The sequence below is a fragment of the Trachymyrmex septentrionalis genome, unplaced genomic scaffold (genome assembly GCF_001594115.1).
Source record: "Trachymyrmex septentrionalis isolate Tsep2-gDNA-1 unplaced genomic scaffold, Tsep1.0 scaffold2, whole genome shotgun sequence".
Lineage (NCBI taxonomy): Eukaryota > Metazoa > Arthropoda > Insecta > Hymenoptera > Formicidae > Trachymyrmex > Trachymyrmex septentrionalis.
In genome coordinates this window covers 1,113,931-1,125,570 of record NW_017305179.1, presented here as the reverse complement: position 1 = coordinate 1,125,570, position 11,640 = coordinate 1,113,931, and the positions used below count along the sequence as shown (strand labels likewise).

The following is an 11,640-nucleotide window of genomic DNA, read 5'->3' as shown; positions in this document are numbered from 1 at the left end:
AAGTCAAGAGAAAGTCAAAACGACTTGATTTTGACGCCGTGAAAATTAAAATAATCATTTTTTTTATTACAAAATTGGACTATTCATTAACGTTAAGAATCAGAATAAAATCATTTGGAATTTTTGCTCATTCGTGCGCTCCTCAGGTGGAGACTTTCGAGAACGAGATATGACCGTCTTCACAGAAATGACGATGGTACATTCCGTCCTCTCATCCTATGTAGGTATAAAAACAAGGGAAAAATTCCGCGCGCGTCCCCGTCCGCCCCGAGCGATGGATCCGACCGTGAAACAGCAATCGTGACCGTAGATGACTCGAATGACTTGCAAATTCTGCCCGCTCGCGGCTCGCCGGCTCGCCTCGATCTCGCGCGTAATCAAGCGAACGGTACTTCTTCGTCACGCGCTCAGCCGAGTCAGCTGTTCCGCATCCGGAGTCTGGAGAAGTTGAATTGGTTGGCCGTTCCAAGGGACGACGCGAGATATCGTTTACGCTCCGATCTCCTCGCGGGCGTATCCGCGGCAAATGAAACGAAATTTTTTAATAAAAAACGAGAGGAATACGGCGAGCGCGATGCTGCGTCGCCGAATAATCAAAATGCCACCGATCGTTATTTATGACACGTTCGTCGTGACCGATGGAAAGAATTAATGAGGAGAAATAATGATTTTCCCCGTGAAAAATGATTAAAACGTTCCTTGTGTATGAATTATTTTGAGATTTATGTCGTTTTAAGTCACCGTGGATTATCGTCACCGTTTTATTCGCACTCGGATAGCTGTCGAGGCGAATTTAATACGAATAGATGATAAAAGATTGCTGACAAGAGAAATTATTCTGGCAATTCTTGGAGTACAGGCGGCTAAATTTTGATGCGTGTCGCCCTCGTTTGGTCGAAGTCAAAACCCAGAGAACACAGTTTACATGATAATTTCAGTCGGTACAATTTATATTTTATAATACAGGGTGTCGCGAAATTCCGCAGCGGAACGTTTGTGATTGATTTTATTCGCGTTCCACATTACGTTATTCCGCTGCATGGGTTTGTACTCTAAGTGGATAACGTTTATTAAGCCGCGTATATACGATATTAAAAAAAATATTTTCTAAATATTTATTTAATGTAAAAATATTGAATAAATGTTTAAAAAATGTTTTTTTAATATTGCGTGCTGAGGTAGCTTGGGTAACAAACGAACAGCGAACATTCGGACAGAGCCTCTATTCTTGAAAAGTATCGCTTTCTAAAAATAGGAAAATACTATAGTGTATATAACGAATACTATAATATTTTCCTAGTTTTTCGTGTGCGATACTTTTCAAGAATAAGAGCCCTGGATATCGATCATATAATTTTTCTCTAGAACAGAAATGTGAAAATTTTTATGTTTTATGTACACTGTTAAAAATTTCATGAAATTTAAGTTACTTACAATTTGAACTTAATTTCATGACATTACATTAAATTTAATATATCTATTAATTGAAAAGTACACTTGTGTACATGTACATGAAATTTAATGTATTTTTCATGAAAATTTATGAAATTTAATGTACTTTTCATAAAACTTTTTATAACTAAAAAGTACATTACATTTCATAAATTTAACGTATAATACATATTCATTACATTTAAATAACTACTCTGTAACTTAATTTTCAGTTAAATCATTCATTACTTTTAATTTCGTTCATAACCACGTTCATTTACCTACATGTAAAGGAAGCTCATAATTATATTTCTAACAGTGTATAAACATATACATATAAGACCTATTATTTTTGGCTGTTTTTCTTCCTGGAGAGAAAAGAAAGAAAGATGAACTGGTGCAAAAGTTCAGCCAAAAAGAACAGGCCTATAGGGCCTAAAAAGTTGTAATACTTTTTTTTAAATGAATTTCGGAATACAGCTTGTTCACCGAGCGATTGATTCTTATTTATGGATCGACAAATAAAAATCAATTGCTCGGTGAATAGACTGCATTTCGAAACCCATCGAAAGAAAGGATTGCAACCTCTTAGAATCTGACTATACATATGCACATACAAAAATTTTTCACTTTTCACATTTGCGCCCTTAGGGGAAATCATATCATCGACAAGATACTATTAAAGATCGACATCCTTATGAGAGTTCGCGTCCTTATGAATATTGAAGTAATTAAGAGTTAAAAACTGATAATATTGTACTAATTTTATGATTTAATTTATTAGTAGACTATGATTTATTAGTAGACATATTTATGCATTTAGAACTCAATAAAATACTCGATTTTTCTTTAAAATTGTAACTTCAGTGTATCGTCAAAGTTTGATTATCAACAGAGATGATAACTGCAGAGAAAAAATTGTAATTTTTCTGCAATATATTATAGCTTTACAAGTATGCACATTTATTTATGGAACATTTATGTAATAAAAAATCATGAATTTAATAATGTATAAGCCAAATATTTATGTTAATAATAGCAAATTTATATCAATTGTCGATAATGTCAGCATTCTTCAATGATCTTGGGACCCTTTTTGCCGAAAATTTACCGAGAGTTGACAGTCTTTAATAGTATCTTGTCGGTGTCCAAATTCATGAATATTCGTACCTTTTTCCAAAATAATTGCGTCGAGCACGGACCGAACGATCGAATGGATCCATTCGATCTAGAGTTGCTGTCGTTGTAGCTTCGCTTGAGATCGATACTTTTACTTAAAAAAAAAAATTAAAAGTGACGTAATTACATTGTGCAGTAAGTATATAAAATTAGTTTAGTAAGTATATAGTCTTCATTTAAAGCTTTCAATAATTTTATGACATAGATATAATATATGTAGTATATAAAAAAAGTTACGGTGATTCAAACGGTGAAAATAATCAAACAGCGAACGCTGTGTTTTGCAAGTCTACATCGCGAATTGTCTTTGTATATATCGCTTCATACAAGAAAGTAAGTCAAAAGCGAATCGAATGTTCGATTTTAATTCGCTTTGGCATTTATATCTGAGGGTGTTTTTTCATTATCCAATCAGAAGCTAAGGCTATCTTCGCCTTCATCAAAAGTCAAAAGACGAAGAGTCTTAGCACGTGGTTGTTTCTGATTGCATAAGAAAAAAAACGCCACTGCTGAATACAGTCAATGAATGTTCGCGAATTGTTCAGTGTTCGTTCGGTTATAGATATGTATATTATACGCTGCTTTAATATAAATGTATACAGTGTTCACTCGTAACAACGCTTAAATCTGTTGTTTTTTGTTTCCTGATTCTTGATTTCTTCCTTTTTGCGGCCAAGAATTGTATGTCTAGCCATGTGTTTCTTGCTTCTTTCATTAACTTTCATCTCGTGCAATAGAAAACGAAAATAAAACGAGATAAAAAAAAATAAAAAAAATAGCAATGTGCAAGAAACAGGACAAAAAGCACATTTGTGGAATGAGCTGTAAAAGGATCCTAAAGTTGTCTATATTATTCTCTATTGTCTCAATTATAGGCCTATTCTTTTTAACTGAATTTTTGCATCACTCCATCGTTTTTCCTTTTCTCTTAGAAAATACGAAGCACGCTCTGATTTTTCTCTTTCTTTACTGCACCACCGTATTGCGGTTAGTGTAGGACTTCGCGATCTTCTGCGTGGAATCAAATACCGTCGTCGATTAGTGCACTCTCATTTAGCGAAGTAGAATAATAATCTTGAAGAATATGTTCGCAGGGGTGAACTGATGGGTCGGATTCGACGGGCCGGTCGAAAGCAGGCCTTGCGAGCACTAGTACGTGAATACCACAGGGTGAAAGACTTCGACCCGCGCGTGTTTTTGGACCCCCAGTGGATTCAGGATCGCCCTGAATATCATCCAGTACCGGGTAACCATCAGGATCTTTCGCCATCGCGGCCAAATTGCCGAGTCCTTCCGAATTAGGGCTGTGACTCGCGTTATAAGGGTGGTGCCGCCTTCGCAACTCGCGTTGACTCTGTCTGACTTATACCACCTGTTTTTATTTTATTTTTATAATAAAGGCGCTGATCGCACCATGAAAAAAATAATTATTTTTCTTTTTTTTTTATTTTATTATACATATTAAATATACATATTAAAAGAGATAAGCCTGTCGCGTAAAGGTGACTCCCGAATCAAGGAATCTCGGTTTCCACTCTTCTCAGCCCTGATTCTCATATCCCCTTTCTTACCGATTTATGACCGATATTTCTCACCGATGTTCCCTCAAATCCAGGACGTGACAACTGATAATACAACACATAATTTTTGTATAACAATTACTTTTTTCTTCTTTTACTGATTCGAAAATTATTTTCCAGAATTAAAGTATATGCATTAAGAGTACATGTTTGTGAGGAAGAGTATACACTGTTACCTGAATATACGTCAATTAAATTGAAAAAAAATCGTTGAAAACAAGGTATTTTTCCCTCGTCACAATACTAGATTTTTGAGAGAGAGAGAGAGAGAGAGAGAAAGGGAGAGACATCTAACAATTATTTTACAATTTATTTGCGCATTTTTAGCCTAATTGATTTTATACAATTTGTCTATAATTTCTGATTCTTGACTATTCTCAACTATTAAAAAAAGAAAAATATTTATAAAATGGACTAAAAACCCAGATAGCATCTGATCCATTTTTTAACTCGAAATATTCTCACCTTCTCAAGTTCTCTATGAATTAGCGTAATCTGTTCGAAATGAACTCGATCAAGAAGAATTCAAAAATATATGTATACAAAAAAATATATTTATTATACTCTTAATAAAAATAATATTTAATTTGCATAATTATCAAAATATGATTTATACAAAATTAAGAATAGAACAAAATATATGGTTACCTCAAGATTAAAGATTACCAATGAAATTCATTCATGATCGGATCTTAGAAATACTGTACTCACAATAGAAATGAAACGAAACAGGAATTCGTAAATCGGAAATAAAAAGAATTCTTTCCGTGCTATCTGGAAAACTTCTTCACGATATCTCATATAAGTTTGTTTTTTTTCAAATTGAGAAAGCAGTCCGTTTCCAATATATCATTCTGAATTATCATATTTTGTATATAGAATATCGATCGTATTATATTAATAATTAATAAGACATACTTCAACAATCTCCGGAATAAATTAAATACTAGTCTGATGCAATTACGATCGAATACAGGACTCTGCGTTTGATTTATTGTACTACAGAGAATAATCGCAATAAAACTTGATGTCTTCCCGTTTTTTGCATACAGATAAGTAATATATTTCGATAGCTCCTCTACTCTCGTCAACATACAAATATTCAAATGAGGGAATCGGGTGATTTCAAAAGGCAATATTTTTTTTTAAATAACATCGTACGTTTCGCAAAATCTCTTTCAAATCCTCCACATCTCCTCGCGATCCTCGATCCGCATCACATTTCTACGTTTCCCGGAATCTGGACTTGATTATTGATTCTATTTGTGTAATGTACATGTCCGTTTCACCCAATGTAGAGTCTAACTTTTAATCTCTTTATTATACTCTTCATCTTTTTCTTAGAACCGAAATAAATTAATTATCTATACATTGATGGAAATGGGCATTACAGATCTAGATTAGAGGAATTTTGCAATTTATATATTATATATGTCAATGCAGTTTCTTCTAATTCTTCTGTGATGAATCCGTTGACGTACGTCGGGCACGATCATATACAGAGACACCAAATGGAGCAATTCTTCCGATACCTTAAGTTGCATCAGCTGAATCACGTATCAGGAAAATGTGAACATCGGTTCCGGTTGCGAGATGGTAACAAAGAACGTAGTCCTGCCGACTCTTTATCAAGCTGCAATGATAATAGGTGAGAAGGGAAGGGCAGGAAAGTGACAGAATCTATACTCTCTGAATTCTTTGGAGTAGAATCTCGCTCTTAAAGAGTGAAAATTGTCAGTCTTGAAAAAGAGTAACTCAATTTTCAATCTTTAAGAGTGAGACTTCATTCTTCAGAGTGAAATTCACTCTAAAAGTTTTAGAGAGTATAGGTGACTCGGTTAATTATCACACTTAATGAATTGTATACAAAGGTACGGACGCTTCCAAGAAGATGGTCGAATATACGAATAGAATGCATGCTATCGACAAGGTGCTTAAATTCGAGACATTGGACATTCAGACAAAAGATTTGCCCGAGAAATACATTGCCGAGTTCGAAGTCATATATTCGTTTTCTATTTTGCATTTTTGCAACGATATCCGGTAAGGAACTTTTCGTCTTGTAACATGTGATTGTCATGATAAGATCAAGATAATATTATCTTGACCACCATTTATACATGAAATCTTGATAAGAGGGATTAGGATATGACTTCGATCAAATTATTATTAACTTATATAATTAGCGGTTAACTTGATCTCAAGACAAAATTTCTAATATTCATTGTTATTAATTTTTTTTCGAAATATTAAACATAATTCTATTAATTAATTTTAATAATTAAATAATTTATTTTTATTTTTATTATTTAATAAAACAGTGCTAATCAAGTTAATGGAAGTTTGATGAAGTCACTCTGAGACTTTTCATCAAGACGTCATATAAAGTTTTAAATGACACCTAAGATTTGATGAGTCATCTTGATTTTATTATCATGACAAGTGTTATAAAACTTGTACAAGATAATCCTTTGAAGTATTTCCCTACTTTCGTAACGCGATAAAACGCATTTCGAAAGTAAAGCTGATTCAAGTTTCACATGTTGATTTAATACTATTGCTCGAGAGTGTAATATAGATTGCAGATTCTAAGAAATAATCATGTTTATCTCTGCTGATAGACAGGGATTTGAGAACATTTACAATGCTTCGACCTAGCGGGACTTTCTATATGACATGGGTATCTTCTCACGACATGTTTAAAATTCTTGAATTATGGCAGAGAACAAGCACTTTGCATCGTATTTGAACGTGAGTATCGCTGTTTAAGCTATTTTATTGTCTTATAACTTTCCTGAATTGCTAATCGTTACGCCTTGCTTTCACATGGGACGTGAAGAAGTACACCGCGCTGTTTCCAGATACGGACAGGCCTCACATAGTGTTAAACGAATTACTTTAGAGCATCGGATTTACGGTTTACTTCTGCAATACTCGGAATGCGAAAGCCAATAGGTCGTACTTTCATGAAAGCTGTAAGTACTTTCACTCGTTTTTACCAATGTAGGTCAATTTAATCTTTAACTACCTTACTTTTGTTAGTTCTAAGAATTAAAAAAAAATTAAAAGTAAGTTAAATCGAGATTAAAGTTAATCTATACTATAGAAATAGGCATAAAATTTGTGTCGTATACGACATAAATTTTGTGCCTTCATTGAAGAAAATATAAATTCACATTAATTTCTTTACTCTTCTTTTCGTAATTTCAGCATTCGATATTATGTCTGCTTTTTCATTTTTGCACGAGATGTCATCTGATCGAGTTAAGAACCTCAAGGAGGAGTTTATAGGCGAATACACGAAATGATGAAAGAAAAATACAATAATAGACTGCTGATGGCGATCAGACACAAAGTACTATTAGTGAGAGCACAAAAAAACTAGATATAGAATAGATAATAATCATGTATGAGTGATATTGTGTAATAATTATATGTACGTATTATTTAAATTATTTGTAGAAAATTCATTATCGGCCGATTTATTATTATATACTTATTAGTCAAATATTGTACATTTATAGATAAAAGATAAGAAAAAATTTGGTTATTGTTAAGTTTAGAAGAAATTGGAAGAGTATTCCAAGCAGAACAAGTTACGATAATAACGTCAAAATGATATTGAAATAAATCGGAAATGATTGAAAAATGACTTTTAATCATCATTTTGAAGTCATTTTGACATTATTTTGATATCATAACAGGGTTAGTTATTATTTTACCCACCCCAAAAAAACCCAGGGGGTTTTACGCATTTAAAAAAACCCAAAATTATGATTTTTTAGATTTTATTGAAATTTTATATAAGACAAATAAATTTTTTAATCGGTAACACATATAAGGAATGTATTTATAAATATTTAATGAATATAGAAATATTAAACTAACTGGACAATGTTAATATATACCAATTTTAATACATACAGAGTATACAAAAAGCCTCGGACCTCTTAAATTTAAATATCTTGAAAAGTACACGTTTTCAAGAAAGATGTTTCAGAAAAAAGTTGTAGGGTTTAAAAAATTTTACTAATCCGTCTGACCTTGGCGACGCCGCTCCAAACGGATGTGATCATAGATTTTTTAAACTCTACAACTTTTTATCTGAAACATTTTTCTCAAAAATACTTATTTTTCAAAATATTTAAGGCGTCTGAGACTTTTTATACACCCTGTGTGGGTGGATGTGTGTGTGTGTATGTGTGTGATCATATTATTTTTATATATATATATAAAATATTGTGTAATATTTAAATCTGTAATATAATTTCTTTAAAAAACTTCATTGGTGCCTATCAAGCAGCGCTCGAAAGAATTTTTTCAATCTATGAATTAGTTGGATACCTATTCGGAATAAGCTTGGAATAGAAAAAGTAACGAAACTAATGCAAATGTACAGATATCTTCGAGAAGATAAGCCCAAATAATGAAGGTCATAACTAAACATCAAACCTTAAAAAAAAATTTTTGTTTTTAACATTTTGGTTTTTTTTTGTTTAAAAATGTTTTTGTTTTTCTGTTTAAAAATTTTTTTAAACAAAAATTTGTTTAAGCATTAATTTTAAGTATTAAATTATTCAAATAAGTATTAATATAGTTTTTAATACGTAGTATCATTATTTCTTTCTTTATCTTCACTATAGAAACCTCAGTAGTCTAAAAATTTAGAATCTCGCACGGAATGTTAGAGATCCGGATACAACTACGCCGAGGTAATATTTTTCATAATATAAAATAGATTTATTTATTGATTTCCAACATATTAAGAGCTTTATAGATGCCTATTGGGCATTAAAATTCAATTGTGATATTTATTTCGGTAGTTTAGCTGCGTTTTTAGTCCGATAAAATTTCGGTGTGCAATTAAGATGATTACAAGTATGATATATATGCATGTACATATATATTGTATAGTATATACAAATTTATATTGAATTATTTAAATATTAAAAGATCTAGCTTCAACCATTATGGACATTTCTTATTTTCTATTTGTTGAGTTTTCATTATATAGAAATGTTTTTTTCTATATTTGAAAAATTTATCACTATTTTATCAATATTTTATCAAAATTTATTTATAATTAATTTTATTTGAATATGTAATTAAATAATGATAAATACAACGTAAATTAAATATTACGTGAAAAAAATATCAAATAATCTATTTTATTTTTAAAAACCCCTAAAAAAACTCCTAATAAAATCCCCATAAAACTCAGTGGATTGAGTTTTTTTTCAAAAAAGCCCATTTTTCCAATACTGTATCACAATGACTTGTTCTGCTTGGGATGCTTTCATCTTTCGCAATCACTTAACACTATTCGTCATCTAACAAAACTAAAACGAGGATGAGATGTGTGTGTGTACATATGTATTATATAACTACGCTTTGAGATAATATATTTATTTCTTATTAATATGGAGTTTTCATCAACAATAACAGTGTAGCAGTAGGCGTAACAAGAGAGACGAGGTAGGTTACGAGGAACCTATCCTAATGTCGTACGCCAACAAGTCACCGCGGTTGGAAGGGATCCTCGTGGCGTCTATTCCTTCGTTCTTCGTTCATCATATTTATGTGCTACGACGCCGAGCTATCGGTCGCTAATCGGAGAAGAGTCGGACGCGCGATCCAAACGCGTCTCCTCCACGTGTAAAATCTTAGCTTGGCACGTTCATTTAATCCTCGAGTTACGTTATCGCGAAGCATGTGCGCTTTTATCGGGCATGCTTCAAGCGATTCGTAACACAAACACAACGAGTATATATTCCAAGTGTTTCATGTATTCATGTTTCAAGGCTAGAAGGACATTTCCATCGCTCTTGATATTCATATTGGTACATTGGAAACTGGGATCTCTCGCTTTTCGCCGTTTTCGCCATCTCTGTTTCGCACGTGAAGTTTTAACGTCGTGTCATTAAATGCACAAAGAAAATAGAGTGGTAATAAGTATGAGTAACAAGTATTAAGAACAACCCGATAATTACGACCGCTCGAGGATTAAACTGTCGCCTTATGCGCATTACGGTTCGCATTTAATAATGTGCAGCGCCGAGAAACGAAGTACACGCCACGGTAACCCATTTGTTTTTGTTTGCAGTTATACGAAACGGAAGAGCCACATGCTATGTTAATCTCTTACGATTAATTATTCCGTAAAGTCTAACGCGTTACATTACGTTATAGCCGATCCTTCCTTACCAAGTAACAAATCAAGACGTCGCATACTGGAAGGAAAATCTATAGCTGCAACAGCTGACGGAGATTTCTCGGTTTCTCATTGTTTGTCGCGATTGTGCGTTGACGCGTTAAGGAGCACGGAGACGATGCAACTTAATAGTATAATAATTTACTTTCATTTCAAGTAAGAAAAAGTGTTAACATGCTAACACAGTTTGTCAGTTTGGCATCAACTGCAGTGTCTTTATCGATATAATTTGATAGTAGAGTGTCAGCAGAAATCGAGCAGAATTTATTATTTCCAAAAAAAAAAATACACGACATATTCTATTTAAATGAAACATCGTTTAAATGATTATGAAATAGCAAATTTCCGCTGGTAATGCACAACGTTCCATTAGCAGATTTTATTCCCGCTGACAGCCAATAAAATTTGTGGTGAAAATTACTTTGTGAAATCTATTTCTGACAAATCCGGAATCTGACTGTGGGGACGAAAAAATTGAAAAATTGCATTATTGAAAATTAATATTGGAAATTGTCTTGAAAGTGATAACTGGAAATGCAATAAGCTCCGCGAAATTAATCATTCGCGAATATAGAGCGATATTCGCTTTGCAAAGATAAACACTGGACAGTAGCATGCGAGACATTTGCATATTAATTCATCACTTAGCAGGGTAGGACCCGTTCGTTCGACAATATCAAATAGTGGTATTACTTGGCAGGATTCCAAAATCAACGTAACAACAGTTCAAATTATGGCAGTGCTTTGTAGAATAATCTTATTGCCCGTTAGTGAGTGAATTAATATGATGCCATTAATTAACGCGATAATGATAATGAGAGTGACTCGATCATGTGATCCGATAACTCAATCCGCCGTGAATGCGTTTCTCGGAACCTACGGACTCTCCTTTGTTCTAATTGGTGTATTCGTTTGCCTTCTTTCATCTTTTCCGCGAATTTTTCTATTTTTTTTTTCTCTTTTTCCTTTTTCCTTATCCTCTTTCGTCATCTATTACGTCGACTTACGACAATCATACGATTTTCTTCGCATAAGTGATACATTTTGGGCCATACCCGTTCTCCCTCGCATCGTCGAGAACACGAGATGCGCGGAGAAATGGTGGAAAGAGAAGAGCGAGTGCACTCTATCTCGGATATCGTACACTGGAAACTTATGTATCACGGAGAAAAACGCGTGGAATGTAGTATATCTTCATTTATCGTTATAGGCCGGCAATTCCAGATAGATATATATATA

General features: G+C 33.2%; 1 pseudogene; it reads left to right on the top strand.

Annotated features, from left to right (window-relative positions):
- The first annotated feature begins 5,752 nt into the window (after positions 1 to 5,752).
- Positions 5,753 to 7,664, top strand: LOC108747473 (annotated as a pseudogene).
- The last annotated feature ends 3,976 nt before the right edge of the window (positions 7,665 to 11,640 follow it).